The following is an 18,845-nucleotide window of genomic DNA, read 5'->3' on the forward strand; positions in this document are numbered from 1 at the left end:
TAGATGAATGTCCTAAAATTTTAGAAGGAACTAGTTCCGAGAAGAAGGATGAAGATCCTTGCATTTTGCTTTTGGAACCTAAAACTGTTAAATCAGAAACCGGTAAAGGAAATCCTGATGTACTTGTTCAACCAGAATAAATAAATTCAGAGGAAGATGACAATGATGAAGCTGAACTTGAAGAGAATGATAATGTTATTCCTAGGTATGTGAGACTGAATCATAGTCTTGAACAAATAATTGGGGATAAGGATGTTGGAGTACTAACTAGAAGGAGATTAAGAGAGAACTCTTGCATGATCTCCACCTTTGAACCTAGAACTGCTAAGAAGACATTTGGTGATGATCATTGGGTGAAAGCTATGGAGGAGGAGTTAAATCAAATTGAGAATAACAACACTTGGACCCTGGTACCTTGATCGGTAAACAAGAATGTTATAGGTACTAAATGGGTGTTCAGAAACAAACTAAATAAAGATGGTGTTGTAATTCACAATAAGGCAAGATTAGTATGCAAAGGATATGCACAAGAAGAAGGAGAGGATTATGGAGAAAATTTTGCACTAGTAGCTAGACTGGAAGGTGTCAGAACACTACTTGCATTTGCAACTCATAAGAAGTTTAAGGTATACCAGATGGATGTCAAGTCTGCATTCTTGAATGGGATACTGGAAGAAGATGTTTATATAGAGCTCAGCCTAATGGTTATGCATTGACAAATAAGGAAGACATGGTATGAAAATTATATAAAGCCTTGTATGGATTAAAGAAGGCACCCAGAGCATGGTATGAATGAATTCATACTCATTTTGTGAAGATAGGCTTCACTAGAACTAGTGATGACAACAAAATTTATCTCAAGTTTGAAGGAGATGATATACTGGTCAGTGAAGTATTTGTAGATGACATTATATTTCGAGGTAATGTTGACATGAGTAATCTCTTTGCAGATGAAATGAAGAATGAATTTGAGATGTCATTAGTGTAAAGCTCTGATGCTAATAATAAACAAGATGAGAGGGGGGGGGGTGAATCATACAAACTTTATCTTCAATATATTCAACAGATTCAACCTTGGTAGCCTATACTCTAGAATACATAACCAAAACTGTAAAACATTCAAACTCATGAACAGATAACATCACAACACATATAACACTAGATTTAACGTGGAAACCCAAATAGGGAAAAACCACTGTGGGATTTCGGACCCACTAAGAAATATACCCTTCTAGAGTATGCTTGGCTAAAGGAAAATCCTATTAAAGATTACAAACACATTACTAGATGTGACCCGGTTAAGGGATTTCCCTCAGACTTGTTAGAGTCTTGCACTTTGTTAGAAGTGACCTTGTCAGAGGATTTCAAACACTCATTTAGAATGTTACCTTGCTAGAGGGTTTACAAATAAGACTGTTCAGATCTTCAAGCTTTTGAGCTCGATAAACATTCTTGTAGCATCATTGTGCATACATTTGCCCGCATGTAGTGTTTATCAACAATTCCTTATTTATAAACAATTTTTGACCACTTAATCTCCTTGATCACATTTCCCATGATCAATCTTAGCCATCAGATCATCAAACTTGACTAGGTTCAATGTATCCTTCGATCTGAAAATATTTTAGCTCACCTTGGAACTTGCATTCCTTCCTAGGAACTTGTGCTAGGTTATTGCGGTTCAATCTATGTTGTAGATCTTCCTCCTGTATTTTCATTGCCGTAGATTCTTAACAAACTTCTTGCGCGACAAACCGATCATTTATTCATCTCAAGCTCATCAGCATCCTTCACTAAATAATGTTTTTATCCATCCAATGCGATCTATTATAACTTGGTTGTTACTCGGTTAATACTGAACTTCGCTCGGTAGACATTCTGCCTTTGTTAACCGATATCGATAACCTTAGGGTTTACCGACTAGGTACCTTAGGGTTTACCGACTAGGTTCCTTGCTCGGTGACATAATACAGTATTAAACTTATAATCAACAACGTGTGTAGGATATCAAAACAATCAAAACAACATGATCTCATCATTGTCTAACTCGGTAATAGTTGCCCATTGAATAACTTATATCTCCCCTTTATTATCACATTATTTCTGTGTCACTTACCGACCTCCTAATACTCATCAACACATACTTCTCAAGATATGGCAACATCATACTGAATCGGAAAATCAATTTCTTGACATCAATGACAAAATAATATTATTAAGACAGTAATCATACTTCTTTAGTTATATCAACAATCTCTAACAACCTTCTCAATATCCTTATTCAAATGCCAACAATCTCCTTTCTATTGTAATGCCAACAATCTCCCCCTTTGGCATTGATGGAAAAACCAACAATTAAATGGTAATACCAACTTGATTTGTTCCAATTGATTCGGATTCAGATTGTTGTTTAGTCTTCTCCTGTTACCCTTGAGCTGATCGAACCTTCTCCTGAAGTCTTCTCCCCCTGGCATTGGTTTTCTGTTATCTTCTCCATTTAGTCTATCTTCTCCATTTAGTCCTCTCCCCCTTTGACAACAATGCGAAAAAGAAAAAGAGCTAATTCATGGTTTCTTCCCCTGTGAAGTGATTTGCCTTGCTATGTTACACATGTATTATCTCAGTCTCGGTCAGAGCAACTTGTCTCTAATCACTATTTCCTGCACACCTTTAGAAAACCTCCTAAAGTACATAAATCAACATCAATCCACAAATAATATTTGATAGAGTCATCGAATTGATGCTTTCACCGAACTCTGTCAGTCAGTAGGAGATAGAGGTAGGACCCCTAACTTGCTTCTGAGATACTCAAAAGTGTCCCTTGGCAGTGGCTTTGTGAAGATGTCTGCTATTTGCTCCTTTGAACTGATATATTCCAGCACAACTTTCTTCTCTTGAAATTCTTCTCTGAGATAATGATACTTTATAGAGATATGTTTTGTCTTAGAGTGCATTACCAGATTCTTTGAAATGTTAATGGCACTAGTATTATCACAGAATATAGTTACTGGCTCGGTAACTTTCTCATTTATACCTTCCAATAGTTGCTTGATCCATGCTATATTTGTACAATTCAATGCTGCAGTGACATATTCAGCTTCAGCTGTTGATTGTGAAATGCATCCTTGTTTCTTGCTAAGCCAACTTACTAGTCTATCTCCCAAGAAGAAAGCTCCACCACTTGTGCTTTTCCTGTCATCAATGTTTCCTGCCCAATAAGCATCAGTATAAACTTTTAAATCAAAATCATTCCTCTTTTCATATACTAAGCCATAGTCTTCAATGCCTCTCAGGTATCTGAAAATTCTCTTGATTGCTGTCATATGGGTTTCTTTGGGATCTGCAGAAAATCTTGCAACTATTCCTACTGCATGTGCTATATCTGGCCTGCTGTGAACAACACATTGCAGCTTTCCAATCACAGATTGGTAAAGTGTCTCATCAACAGATGCAGATTCATCATTCTTCGATAGTTTACAATTAGTAGTCATAGGAGTACTTACAGGTTTAGAATCCTCCATTCCAAATTTCTTCAAGATTTCCTTTATGTACTTGGATTGAGTAATGAAAATCTCATCTTTCATTTGCAGTATTTGTAAACCTATAAAATACTTTATCTCACCGATTAATGACATCTCAAATTCTTTGCACATTTCATTTCCAAAGTTCTTGCATAGAGAATCATTTCCACAAAAAATAATATCATCAACAAATATAATTGAGATCAGTATTCCATTGTCCTCATCATTCTTCATGTACATATTGCTGTTTTCACTTGTCCTTATAAATCCAATCTTGATCAAGTAAGAGTGCAGTCGCTCATACCATGCTCTAGGTGCTTGTTTCAGACCATATAAAGCTTTGTTTAATTTACATACCTGATCTTTACTCTTGTCTTCAACAAATCCTTCAGGCTGTTCAATATAAACTTCTTCTTCTAGTATACCATTCAAAAATGCAGATTTAACATCCATTTGATATACCTTGAAATTTTTGAAAGCAACATATGCCAACAATGTTCTTACTCCCTCAAGTCTAGCCACAGGTGCAAAAGTCTCACCATAATATATTCCTTCTTCTTGAGCATAACCTTTGCAAACTAGTCTTGCTTTGTTCTGAATGACCTCACCTTTTTCATTTAGCTTGTTTCTGAAAATCCACTTTGTACCGATTACATTTTTGTCCTTCGGTCTTGGGACCAATGTCCAAGTTTTATTCTTCTTGATTTGATCAATCTCTTCTGTCATAGCATTTACCCAATCTTCATTGTTAGATGCCTCTTTTACTATTCTTGGTTCAAATTCAGATATTAGACATGTGTTCTGTCTTAGTTTGTTCCTTGTCATCACTGGATCATCCTTATCTCCTATAATCTGACTTGATGCATGATTTCTTCTAACATATTTGGCTAATATAGGCTCAGTAGGCTTTGTATGATCTTCATCACTCAGTAACTGGATATTATCTTCATTTTCTTCAGCAACTTTCTCGGTAGGACTTCTCAGTTGAACATAAACAAATTCTTCATAATTTTCTGGTTCTTTGGAATTTCCTTCATCATTTCTTTCTGCAAATTCATCAATTTTCACATTTGCACTTTCTACTGTTTTGTTAGATGATTTGATCAGACATTTAAATGCTTTACTTCTAGAAGAATAACCAAGAAATGTTCCTTCCTTGCTTTTTTGATCAAACTTTCCATTCCTATCATCTTTGTGAACATAACATCTACTTCCAAAGATTTTAAAATAACTTACATTAGGTTTCTTGTCATACCAGATTTCATATGGTGTCTTCATAGTTCCTTTCTTCAGTTGTACTCAGTTCAGGGTGTAAACTTCAGTGCTGATTGCTTCTCTCCAAAATGTTTGAGGTACCCTCTTTTCTATCATCAGGGTTCTGGTACAATCTACAATTGATCTGTTTCTTCTCTTAGCTATCCCATTTTGCTGAGGTGTTCTCAGTGCATACACTTGCCTTTTTATACCATGATCATTGCAGAATAAGTTAAATTCGTCAGAAGTGAATTCTCCTCCTCTATCAGATCTAAGACATTTCAACTATCTTCCTGTTTCATTTTCAACTCTTGCCTTGTACCATTTAAACATTTGAAAAGATTTTGATTTTTCTTTTAAAAACATAACTGACATCATCCTTGAGTAATCATCCACAAATAATATAAAGTATTTGTCACCATAATAACTTTGAACTTTCACGAGACCACAAAGATCAGTGTGTACTAGATCTAAAATTCCTTTAGAAGTGTAGGACTTACTTGTAAAGCTTGATCTTGTCATCTTACCCATATGACATCCTCGACATATAGCATTCTCAGGTTTTTCCAGGCTCGGTAGACCTCTTTTTTGGTGCTTCTTACTTATTTTGATCAGATTATCAAAACTTACATGACAAAACCTTTTATGCCATAACCAGGTATCTTCTATTTTTGCATATAGACATTTGTTCTGAGTTGAGTCAAGATGAAATGTATTACCTTTTGTTTGTGTCTCGGTAGCAGCCAACTTTCCATGTTTGTCATGAACTTTGACACATCCCTTCTGGAATTCTATTCGGTATCCTGTATTGTTTAGCTGTGCTACACTCAAAAAATTATATTTCAAACCTTAAACCCAGTATACATCATCACATTTAGCATTGTCAAGAAGTGTTATAGATCCTTTACCTTTCGCCGGACATGGTGCATCATTACCAAATCTTACATATCCTCCATCATAGTCTTCTAATTTAACAAACTTGTGTTTATCACCTGTCATGTGATGTGAGCATCCACTGTCTATGATCCAAAAATTATTATTATTTATGTAAGATATTAGGGATTTTTCTTCATACCTTTCTTCATCCGATCCATCTTTAATAGCCACATAAATAACTTCCTCTATATCAGTTTCATCAGATTTATCATCGTTGGATTCCTCATCAGCTACTAGGCATGTCTTTCTGTCTCTCCTTCTGAAGTCTCGGTGTCCTCTATAGTGATTGTCTTTATGTCTGTCTTCTCGAAATTCTCTCTTCTCACTAGATTCTTTGTCAGGGCAGTTAGAAGCCATATGTCCTATTTTATCACAATTGAAACATTTTAAAGGTAGCCTTCCTTTATACTTACCTTTGCTTCTTGGTAACCTTCTAGCCAATAGTGCTTCAAACTCTTCTTGCTTTCTGATCTCCTCATACAGTTTGTGTACTTCTTCCATGTTTTTACAAAATCTCTCACTTGCTCCACTGTGATTTCCTTCAGAATACTTATTCATTCTATCATTATAGTCATCGGATTCACCAATATGAAAAGAACTATATGCAGATTCTACTTTATTTACCGAAGACCCACTGTTATCAAAATTACTTAACTCAAATGCATGTAGCTTACCGATAGTGGCATCCAAAGAGATTGACATGTTTGGTACAGACCTTAATTCATTGATTGGAGTGACTCGAATGGCATAAGCAGGTAAGGGTTCTCAACAACTTACTTGTTACATCCTTTTCTTCAATAGTTCCTCTTGCTCCTTTAATTTGATTGACAATTTCCTTTAACCTTGTACTGTATTGGGTTATTTTCTCACCTTCATTCATTCTCATGGATTCAAGTTGTCCTCTTAGACTATCTACTTTTTCTCTTTGGACATGTTCATCACCGCCATACATAGATATGAGCTTGGTCCACATTGCTTTTGCATCATTACAACCTTCTAGATCATTAAACTCTGAGTTGGTCAATGCTGATGTTATTTCAATCATATCTTGAATATGTTCTTGCTTTTCCTTTATCTCTTCCAAGGTCATCGGGTTGGTGCTAGGTGCTATGTAATCATTCTCCAAATAATATGTTGCATATTCTCCAATTCTTGATAAGTGAAGCTTCATCCTTTTTTGCCATGTGGAGAAACTTGACTTGTTCAGCTTTGGTGCATCCCTTTTATACATCTTTGGATCTTTGCCTTGAGTACCTTTAAACTTTTCTTCTGGAGACCACAACTCTGATACCAATTGTAAATCTCTGATGCTAATAGTAAACAAGATGAGAGGGGGGGGGGCATGAATCATACAAACTTAATCTTCAATATATTCAACAGATTCAACCTCGATAGCTTATACTTTAGAATACATAACCAAAACTGTAAAACATTCAAACTCATGAACAGATAACATCACAACACATATAACACCAGATTTAACGTGGAAACCCAAATAGGGAAAAACCACTGGGGGATTTTGGACCCACTAAGAAATATACCCTTCTAGAGTATGCTCGGTTAAAAGCAAATCCTATTAAAGATTACAAACACATTGCTAGATGTGACCCAGTTAAGGGATTTCCCTCAGACTTGTTAGAGTCTTGCACTTTGTTAGAAGTGACCTTGTCAAAGGATTTCAAACACTCATTTAGAATGTTACCTTGCTAGAGGGTTTACAAATAAGACTGTTAGGTCCACTCGGTTAAGAGATTTCTGGTCACTTACAAAATAAACAACAGTAATAAAATATATCTGTAACTTCACATCTGAAATGCTAAAGCAGATTCTTATTTGCTCAAAACAATCTTGTCATAAGACTTATCTAATCCCTTGATGGGCTTGCTGGGCTTCTCAATCTGTTCTTCAATCAGATCTTCAAGCTTTTGAGCTCGGTAAACATTCCTGTAGCATCACTATGCATACATTTGCCCACATGTAGTGTTTATCAACAATTCCTTATTTATAAACAATTTCTGACCGCTTAATCTCCTTGATCACATTTCCCATGATCAATCTTAGCCATCAGATCATCAAACTTGACTAGGTTAAATGTATCCTTTGATCTGAAAATGTTTTACCTCGCCTTGGAACTTGCATTCCTTCCTAGGAACTTGTGCTAGGTTATTGCGGTTCAATCTATGCTGTAGATCTTCCTCCTATATTTTCTTTGCCGTAGTTTCTTAACAAACTTCTTGCGTGACAAACCAATCATTTATTCATCTCCAGCTCATCAGCATCCTTCATTAAATAATGTTTTTATCCATCCAATGCGATCTATTATAACTCAGTTGTTACTCGGTTAATACTAAACTTCGCTCGGTAGACATCCTGCCTTCGTTAATCGATATCGATAACCTTTGGGTTTACCGACTAGGTTCCTTGCTCAATGACATAATACAATATTAAACTTATAATCAACATGTGTAGGATATCAAAACAATCAAAACATCATGATCTCATCATTGTCTAACTCGGTAATAGTTGCCCATTGAATAACTTATATCTCCCCTTTATTATCACATTCTTTCTGTGTCACTTACCGACCTCCTAATACTCATCAACACATACTTCTCAAGATATGGTAACATCATACTGAATCAGAAAATCAATTTCTTGACATCAATGATAAAATAATATTATTAAGACAGTAATCATCCTTCTTTAGTTATATCAACAATCTCCAACAACCTTCTCAATATCCTTATTGAAATGCCAACAATCTCCTTTCTATTGTAATGCCAACAATTAGTAGGGGAAATACAAATTTTCATAGGCTTACAGATACAACAGATGAAGAATGGTATTTTCATTACTCAATCCAAGTATGTGAAAGAGGTTTTGAAGACTTTTGGTATGAGTGATTGTAAACAAGTTGGAACCCCAATGGTTACATGTTGTAAATTGTCCAAGGAAGATGCATCTAAGTCTGTAGATGAAAAGGAATACAGGTCAATGATTGGCAAATTACACTCTGTTGTTCACAATCGACCGAATATTTCCCATGTAGTTGGTATTGTTGCTAGATTTCAGAAGAATCCAGAGGAGGCACATCTGATGGCAACTAAGAGAATTTTTAGATATCTGAAAGGTACTATTGACTATGGATTATGGTATCCATATGGTGGAAATTTTGATTTGAAAGCATACACAGATGCTGATTGGGCTGGAAATATTGATGAACAGAAGAGTACTACTGGTGGAGCATTCTTTCTAGGAGGAAGGCTAGTTTTTTGGAGTAGTAAAAAGTAGAGTTGCACTTTAGAATCTACTGCTAAAGCTGAGTATGTAGCAGCTTGTATGAATTGCACATAATCTATGTGAATGAGGTACATTTTGGAAGGTTTGAAGATGGAAATCTTAGAACCAATAAAGATTTTGTGTGATAATACAAGTGCAATAAACATATCTAAAAATCTTGTTTTGCATGCAAGGACTAAGCACATTGAATTGAAATATCACTTCTTGAGGGAAAGGTTCAAAGTAAAGATGTTATCTTGGAGCATGTTTCTACCAAGGAGCAGCTTGCAGATATCTTTACCAAACCTCTACCTAAGACCACTTTCGAGTATCTTAGAAGTCAATTGGGGGTTGTCCCTCTTCATGAAGTTAGTTGAGCATGATGCTGATTGCATCAGTCCTTGAACCACTTGAAAATTTTTATATGGATTGATGAAGAATTGGATGTATTCTATAGGGGGAGCATCAACATCACAGTGAGAGAAGAATCACATGTTTTACTTTCACTTTAGCATTACTATCAAAGAGGGAGAAAAATTATGTGATTGAGGAGAAGAATTATGTCTCTGATTAGGTGAACCAGCGACAGGCTGAAGACATATAGAGCAAGGTGAATACTTGGTAATGTAAACCAGGATTCCTATTCACCAATCTCAACAACAATCAAAGGTGTTGATATTTGTATTGCCATCAATGCCAAAGGGGGAGATTGTTGGTATTTTGCATAGAGATTGCATTAATGATATGTTGTCATTGATGTCAATTGAATCGATAATGGAATTTATGTTATTGCTGATATTGTTGTTTTTGATATTGGCTAGTAACCGGTAAAGAGAGCTTTGTGGAAGATGTTGTAAACCTGTATGATAAGTTTGTGAGATAAACCGATGAACAGGTGTAAAGGGTTAAACCTTTCTATGCATTGTAGCTGGTAAACCCTATCGTCTGTTAAACCCTAACTGATCAAGTTTGTTGGTTTATTATCTGATGAGTGGTAATGATGGAGACATGTGTGGTCATTGAATGCAGATATGTTCAAATTATTTTGGCACGTTTGTTCTTGTCTAGGGAAGGAGCAAAGTGGGTTGCATTTAATGCACAACGTGTGATGAGTTACAAAGTCCTATGGAGCAGTTGAAATTGTCTTGATGAATGTGAAGAGACTGTCATGATTTCTAATGGTCAATATTGTACTGACTTGTTTGTAATCTCGATGATGAGAATTAGGTTTTTGCTGTGTTACTGACCTAATTGATTTCTATTTAAAGTCGATGAAGTTGTAAAGGTTGTTGGCAAGATTGGTAGAAAACCCATTGAGTGTGTAGTTGCCTAACCAGTGAATGGATCTGCACTTTGAGTGAAGGTAGATTGAAAGTTATAGAAGGATTTGATCAAGAAAATGTAGTGATACTTAGACAGATCAAGAAAACCTGTTGTTTTCTAACAATTATAGCAAAAATAAAATCTCTTAACCGGGTAATCTCTAACAAGCTTGGTTACTCATTAAATCCTCTAACAAGGTGGTCCACTAGCTTGGATTCTTAAATCCTCCAATGAGGTTACTCCTAACAGGGTATTGTGCTTATAATCAAGGCATATTTGTAAATCCCTTAACCGGGTGATTCCTAACCAGAATTAGTTCTTAACATGACTTATTGTAAAGCTTTAACAGGCTTGGCTCCTAATAGGGCAAACTTTGAAAGAGTTCAGATAGCTATCCTTGTGAGTCTCATCTCACCGTGGTTTTTACCTATTTGGGTTTTCCATGTATAAACATTTGTGTCAAGTGGTGAATGCTTTTTTGGATGTGATCTTATTTGTTGATATGGTTAATTTCCGATAAGGCATGTTAAGTAGAAGCATTAAGAGATGAATATGTTGAGTTATGATTAAGCATTATTGATATTCAGGAGATTGAAGTTGTCATAACAGTTAAACTAGTTGATGTTAGGTATTCCTATGAATATTGATCTTGACTGAGATATGTTTACTTTGTTTGACTGAGTTTGAGTTTGGGAACTTTGTTTCAGTTTTTCAATATACTGATTCACTTCCCCCTCTCAGTATTCTACTAGATACTTATTCTTTCATCATACCATCATCAACAAGTACTAGAGTGACACGAAGTGTCCAAGTTAAAAAGGAACCGACACCTAAGGTATACATAAAGAAGCATATTGCAACAAAGAAAAGAGGCCGACAACTAATTCTTCAAGCAGAATCTGATGATGACAGAACACGGGCTGGTGTAGGTATGATGTAGATAGAGCTTGTAACAAGGTAGGCATTGACAGTATGGGGGTGGGGTCGAACCCCCCTCCCCCCCCCAAATATAATTTATAATTTTTTTATTTTTTTTAGTAATACTTTTTACATAATAAATATAATACTACGAATTTAAAATTATGAAATAAAACAATTCATAGAAAAGGAAAAAAAAAAATTTTGTTAGTTTTTTTTCAAAATCGTACCGTACCACCCAAATTGGGAAATTTTTCCCTCTAAGATTTGAAATTGACTTTATCCAAAATAGGCCGAATTTATACTCAAAATTTATGAAAACGGCCACCTGGATGCAATGGTGAGTTCAGATCTGGTCTAGGACACCTCTATAAGATGCTTCTCCTTAGATCTGCCTCTTGACCTCCTCCAAAGATGCAATAAAATCTCTCCAAAGGCTATGCAATGACACTCCAACCACTCTGATACCATGTGAGATTATTCTTGAAGCAACCAAGATCAAAGAGACCAATAAATAGCACAATAACAAAAGAGATAGATAATAAGATGGTATTCTCAATATATGCAAAAGAGATAAACTAGATCATTACATACAATGTATAATGAGCTTGTTTATAAAGGAAAGGCTAAGAGACAAGAGAGCACACAATGATGACATGTGACTCAATGAGATGCAATGGTAGGTAGGAGAAATAAGAGTAGGTAAGAGAAATAGTAAAATATTCCACATGAGGTGGATCACCCACCAAAGGTGAAATTCCTCCTACATACAAACTCCCAATGTATGCACATCTCCCGAAGAGTCTCATATGCAAACTACAATGTTATTAATGCATTGAAATGAACTTAAGTAATGGGTAATTATATCCAACATGAATAAATAATTACACCAACACTTATAAACTAAAGATAATTAATAAATTTAATTATTAATTTATCTTTATCTTCTCTTTTGAGATGATATATTTAATAAATTTAATTTACTAAATTATCTCTATTTATCCTCCCATATGAGGATATTATCTTTTTTTTTTTGGTTTTTTTAAATTCATTCTTCTATTTATCCTCCAAATTTTTGAATTTGGGAACCTCATATCTTTCATGATTTTCAAAAGTCAATATTTTTGGTAATATCTCATTTATTTTAATTTTAAATTCAAAAAAGATATATGCGTAGTAAAAGATCAGCTTTCCTCCTTTTCCTCCGCTATATCTTCATCATCTTCATCGTTCCTCAAATGGCGGATTTGTCATGTGCTCAATTAGCTCCATTTTATTAACCAAAAATATTTTCAATCCCATCTATCCGTCGAGTTTTGAGCTTTCTATAAATTGGGACCTCATTTTTCATTCAAATCATCTAATTTTCCTATCGTTATTATATTGAAATATCTTAGCAATAACCCAATCTTAGGCATCCTTACTATATCAAAATAATATAGTAATTAGCAATTTAAGCATTTCTATCTTGCATAATCACGTGCCTAGTAAATCTCAAATATCACATCCTTGCTTTCATTTCATATTTGCACCAGCACAATGAGAGCAACATATCAAAATTAGAGATGAAAGGAAGAACATTAGAGCTTTATTGAAGAATCATGGAAGTGTTGGTTTTCATTTAATTCATATTTTTGTTTCAGTAGTTCTATTGGTTAGAGTAGGAATGATATGCATGTTATTTAAGTTTGTGATTAACTTAGATCAATTTTTTGCAATGGTTTGATTTCTCAACCCCATTTCCCGATCTACACTTGCATTTAATTTTCATCTTTCCATACTTAAATTTTAACTCAAAAGAGGAGATTTGTTCAATCCCCCTTGTGCTTTGTCCTTTTCAACTATATTTGTGATTGACCCAAATGAATTCACCCTCTCCTTAAATATAAACCAGAACTGGGAAGCAGGTTTAGTTCCTAGTTTGCATGCATGAACTTGTGTTACACTTCCAAAGGATGCTTCCTTCCTCTAGACAATATTGCATAAATAAATTTAAGTACGGATATACTAATTAGAATTGGGTTTTCAAGGATGACCATATGCCCTATGTTCTAGAGGCTAATGGAGAATCTACCAATCACCTTTTGCTAACATTTGCGTAAAAGTGCTAGGAATGGCTTTAGCAATCATTGTGATGGGTATCTTTGGGGCCAGTGGACATTTAGCATACTTATCAATATGGCCAAGATAATCCATTTGGGGAGAAATTTGTCTTATGGCACCTTCCATGCTTGTGGCATGCATGGAAGGAGAGGAATAGAAGACTATTTTTTGGTAAGAGATTGAGTGTCGAGGTGATGATTGGAAAAATTGAAGATGATATTTGTAAAGTTGTGATGTAATGAAATTAAGAAGAAATGTAGTAAGTTTAAACCATCATCAAGAAAACTAATGTAAAGAAAGAAAAAAAAAGTAGAGAATCCAAATGGAATTCCCCAAGAAGTGGAACTATTAAACTCAATTTTGATGGGGCGATGAAGGGAAATCCCATACTAGTTGAGGTGGGATGCATTATCAGAAATGATAATAAGGATTATGTTTGGGCACTATCATGTAAATTGGGTATTACAACCAACAAAAATGTAGAGATGAAAGCTTTGTCTAATGAGCTCTGGTTGTGTGTGGATAAAGGTTTGAAGGAAGTGGATATTGAATGGTACTCCTAGATATGTATAAATGCAATTTTTAAAAAAGACCCAAAATCAGATATTGAAGGCCATGGTTGATCAAGATCTGGGAATGTTTAGATAAGTTAGAAAACTTTACAATCTCCCATGTATATAAAGAAGAAAATAACTTGGCTAATGTCTTGGCTAACTACAAGGTAGTGTAGGAAAAGATAGAGGTTGTATGCGATTTTCCATGCTATTGGTCAGGATTTGGAGGATATAGTGACACAATAAAAGGAAGTGGTACATGTTGGTTTTGTCACTTGATTATATTGATGTTAAAATATGCAATCTATTAGATTCCTCATATTTCTAATCTTAGGTAAAATGGCTATGCATGTTAGCAATATAAAAGACAAATGTGTCTGAGAAGATTATTCAAGCTGTATAAATGATTATTCATCAAAGAAATGGTAAAGGACTGCCACTTCTAGGCTACATTTACCAATGAATGTCTTATCTTTAGGAGTTGTCTATTTGTCGTTATCAACTTTGAAATTATGGGTTTATGCCAATGCCATTTTGGGACTACATGTGATTGATGGGTAGGACATGTTTCTTTTTGTGATATGTGAGATTCATGTAATTATAATTGGATAATTGTTGGTTTGTGAGGATAATTTGATCAAAGGATGATTGAAAAATATTAACATGACTCCATGATAGAATATTTCTTTGAGACAAGATTTGGCTTGGATTGTCAGTATATAGTTTGAGATTAAAAAGAGGTGTGAGGGTCTTACAATGCAGACCAAAATGGTAGATCACTTTTGGAGTCTAGTGTAGTTATGAGGATATATCGTGTGATCAATAAATCACATGGTTGTTTGGATACTAGGAGGAGAAGGTGAAATAGGTATTTAAGAAAATAGTTGGAACATAGATGTGTGTGAATGGCCATGTTCATGACAACCAAGTCTATGTCGTATTTTTTACCATTGTTTTGTAAGTTCTCAGAGACAGTCTATGGAGAATCTGATTTGGTATTTTTTATTGCACATGCAAATTATCTATTGATCTCAGAAATGCCATTGACAATATGAAGTTGTTGCTATTATTAGGGACATTAGTTGGTTTTTTTTATTTGGAGGATGACGAAAAGAAAAGAAAGATGAAGAAGGTATCTGGACTCTTCAAGAAAGGAATAAATCAAAACAACAGGAACTATTTTTAAGCTCTCCTTGTTGATAATGAGGATTTGTTTTCTTTTGTACAAGTTGCTAGGATGTTTGAAGTTAGTGTTGGGATTAGCTTCATCCTACATAAATATATGTTACCAAAATTTATATGTAATATTTTTTCTAGTTTAATAGAGGTAGTTGCCTCCCTTGGTAGCACTTACATAAAAAGGTAATGACATTTACAAATATTTCAAGTTTAGATTAGATAATAAATTTTTACAGCTATCTTGAGTTATTGCTACAAATAATTCTTACAACAATATATAATTGATCACTATCACTACCTCATTTAGAGCTACACACGATTGTTACTTTGTCTACATTTGTTTGGTGCTACATTGCACTTCCATCTTTGTTTTTCTTTACAAATTTTGTTGATGTAACATTCATTTTCTTTGATAGAAAACTAACTACTCTTTAAATATATATAAATTCACCTAGCATTCTACTCTTTTATACAAGTTGTTATCTCGCCCAAAAAATCTCTCTCATTTTCAAATTGAAGCTCACCTATTACAATTAACTATTGCTATAGGAATCAATGGGAAAGAGGGGATGAATATATAAAGATATTTTCAATAGATCTTTCTCTAGCTTGGTTAGGATTATTACTAACTTCCAACATGTTATGCAATTTGTACTAAGATCATAGAAAATTTGACCCATCTATTTATTTTAAACAAGAAAATGATTTAAAAAAAATCTTATTGGTGTATGTAAATAAAATATTATTAATAAGAATCAATGCGAAATTATAACTTTACGTAATTCTTATTTACCTTCTCCATTTTACTTTAATAACCTTGATGCTGCATAATTTATTTTGGGAATTAAATTAGTAATGATTATGCAAACAAAAATTGTGGTTACATAAAAAAATAAGTTGAAATGATCTTACAAAGGTTTAAGATGTACGGAAGTCAATATGTGAGTACTCTCTTTCTTGTCATTGAAAAATGTATACCAAATAGTCTCATACAAGTGAAGAAGATATCGAGGAAATGTGCTAGGATTCTTATCCTAGTGTTAAATTTGGTAGCCGAGCATCTATACATTGGTCTATACAAGATATAATAGTCATGTAGATAAAGCTAAAAGTAGACCTCTGTGTAAACTACGAAAGCAACATTGAAATAATATGAAAAGTATTTTTAGATATCTGTCTAGTCATTATATTATACAATTTTCTACCAATGAAGAAAAAATGAAAATCAAAATTTTTGTAAAGATTTGTGGGTTCCAAATGGGGTGAACATGTCATATAAAAGATATATTAATGGATTTGTATTTAATATTTTTGGATAAATAGTAAGATGTATGAGGAAAAGATACATAGTGCTTTCATTACCTACAATTGTGGCAAAGTACGTAGTGAATTCTTATGCATATAATGAAGTAATATGGATACAATAGTTAGGAATGCAAGTTGGTTCGGTACAAAAGACAATAAGAATTCATAATGATATTATAGTGCAATATTTGATCAAGAATATTGATTATCATGCTTACTCAAATCATTTTAGAGTACAATACAACTTTGTTGGAGAAATGATTGAAAGTAGATGAATGCTATTATAAAAATATAATATAGAAAGTAATATTCTTGATTTGTTTATAAAAATCATGAATACTAAGGAATTCTCTATGCACAAAATTAGTGGGCATGGTTGGGCTATTGATTGATAATTTAAGAGTAGTCATTGTGTAAAACATCCAATGCGTAGGGGAATCTAAAATTATTATAATCAATTTTTCAATTGTAATTGTTTAGATGGATTTATCTTACATGTTGATCAAGAATAATATTCTAATTTATAAAAATGTCAATTTTGAAAGTTACATTATAATTTTTTATTTTTTTAAATTTTAGGTATTTTTTATTTTCTTGAGGTGTATACTCAAAAGGATTTTCCCAACTAAAAAACGTTATTCATTATATTTCTTTATGTTAGTATATTTTTGTTATAGATCAATTATATGCATTGCTTCATAATTCTTTATACTACACCACTAATATAATCCAATATGGTTACCATATATTTTCCAACAAATAATATTGAACATACCACAAGATTGAAAGTGGAGAGTGAATTGGTCTTGACTAAATCCTTAAACTTATTCAATCATAAATACTTATCAATTGTCATTAACCAAATACACATCAATGAAAGATAAAGCAATAAACACCAAACACATGAACACCAAATTTTTACACGGAAAACCCAATGTGGGAAAGACCATAGTGAGGATCACATTCACAATATAAATAATTGAACACAAAGTTTTAGGCTCAAAGCCAACAAAGCTCATTTTTCTTGTTTTGGACTTCTAGGTTAAAGCAACACAACCTTAGGTCAAGACAATGGAATTATTTCAATGAAGCTCACTACTCCAAGGAAAGATACCAATGACTTGTAGCACTAAGATGTATGATCACATAACAAGATATATATCTTCACAAGCTGCCAAAAGGACTCACTGTCTTTTGATAGGTACAAAGAAAAGATTAATTGAAGAGTAGAATATCCTAATCATAAATACATCATAAATTGATATTCACACTTCTTCCTCCACACATATGCTTCTACATCATCCTCAATTAATCCACACAACAATTCACACATCCACACATCTATTTATATCAGCGTATTCACTGAAATAATTAGCTAGGTCAGCCACAAATAGAGTATGCATAAATTACACAAAATCGACCACCATGAGAAACTACAATAAATGAAGTGCATTCCAGGAGGTAAAGGGGACCTAAATACATCACAACATGTCTTGAAAACTTGATTCCAATGAACTGCACACACCAAAACATCCTCCAAATTCAACATCAAATGTAACTTGTGGGTAAACAATAAAGCATGTTAACCAGCCGGTCCACAAGTATTATTCAATGCAAATAACTTAATGTGGATCTTTCCGCACCATGGTAAGACCCGCAAAATTATCTTAACTCATATCTGGATCAAAAGAATATGATCCAAACAAAATAGACCAACTGAGTTGGCTAGAGACTAACATAACAAATAACACTGAACAAAAGATCAACATATCTTCGCATGCAAAGAAAACCAAAAAATGAATTATGAATTAAAATATTGTATGGGCAATATGAAAATATCCTCCAAGCCACAAAACTTGAAGTGACATTGCAGACAAATGTGGAGAATTCTTCTTACCTATCCTAATAGATAGCCTCACTTTCAACAGACTGCAACTACCAACTTTAACATTTGAACAACTGAGGGCCTAAAACCATAATAGTGCAATATCCATAGAGCATAGACATTAAATCTAGAATTGCAAGCCATCAAATTCAAAAGTGGAGGAATGTGGAGCATTCTCCTATAAAGACTTTAAATACTCTTTCTTGCATATCTCAACTTCCACTACTATCACCTTTTGAAAACACCACATACTTACTCAATATCACCACCAAACATCATAAAACATCTTAACACTCATTTCTGGACCATACTTACCAAACAATAATCACAACTGTACTTAAAACACAACTAAACATCTACAACTTCTTCTTTGCCATTGTCATCAATACACACAAGTGTGATTTCAATGACAAAACTGCAAACTACCAACAATCTCTCATGCCAACAAGTTTCACATAAATGACAAAACATACTCATGTTTCCAACAAACAATAACTAAATTAAATTTAAAACATTAAAACAAGGGCTACATTGTACTTGCAGTCCCTACCAAAAGATGCAAGATTGCAATGAAAGCTATATAAAAAA

This window comes from Cryptomeria japonica, chromosome 9 (genome assembly GCF_030272615.1).
Source record: "Cryptomeria japonica chromosome 9, Sugi_1.0, whole genome shotgun sequence".
NCBI classification, from domain to species: Eukaryota; Viridiplantae; Streptophyta; class Pinopsida; order Cupressales; family Cupressaceae; genus Cryptomeria; species Cryptomeria japonica.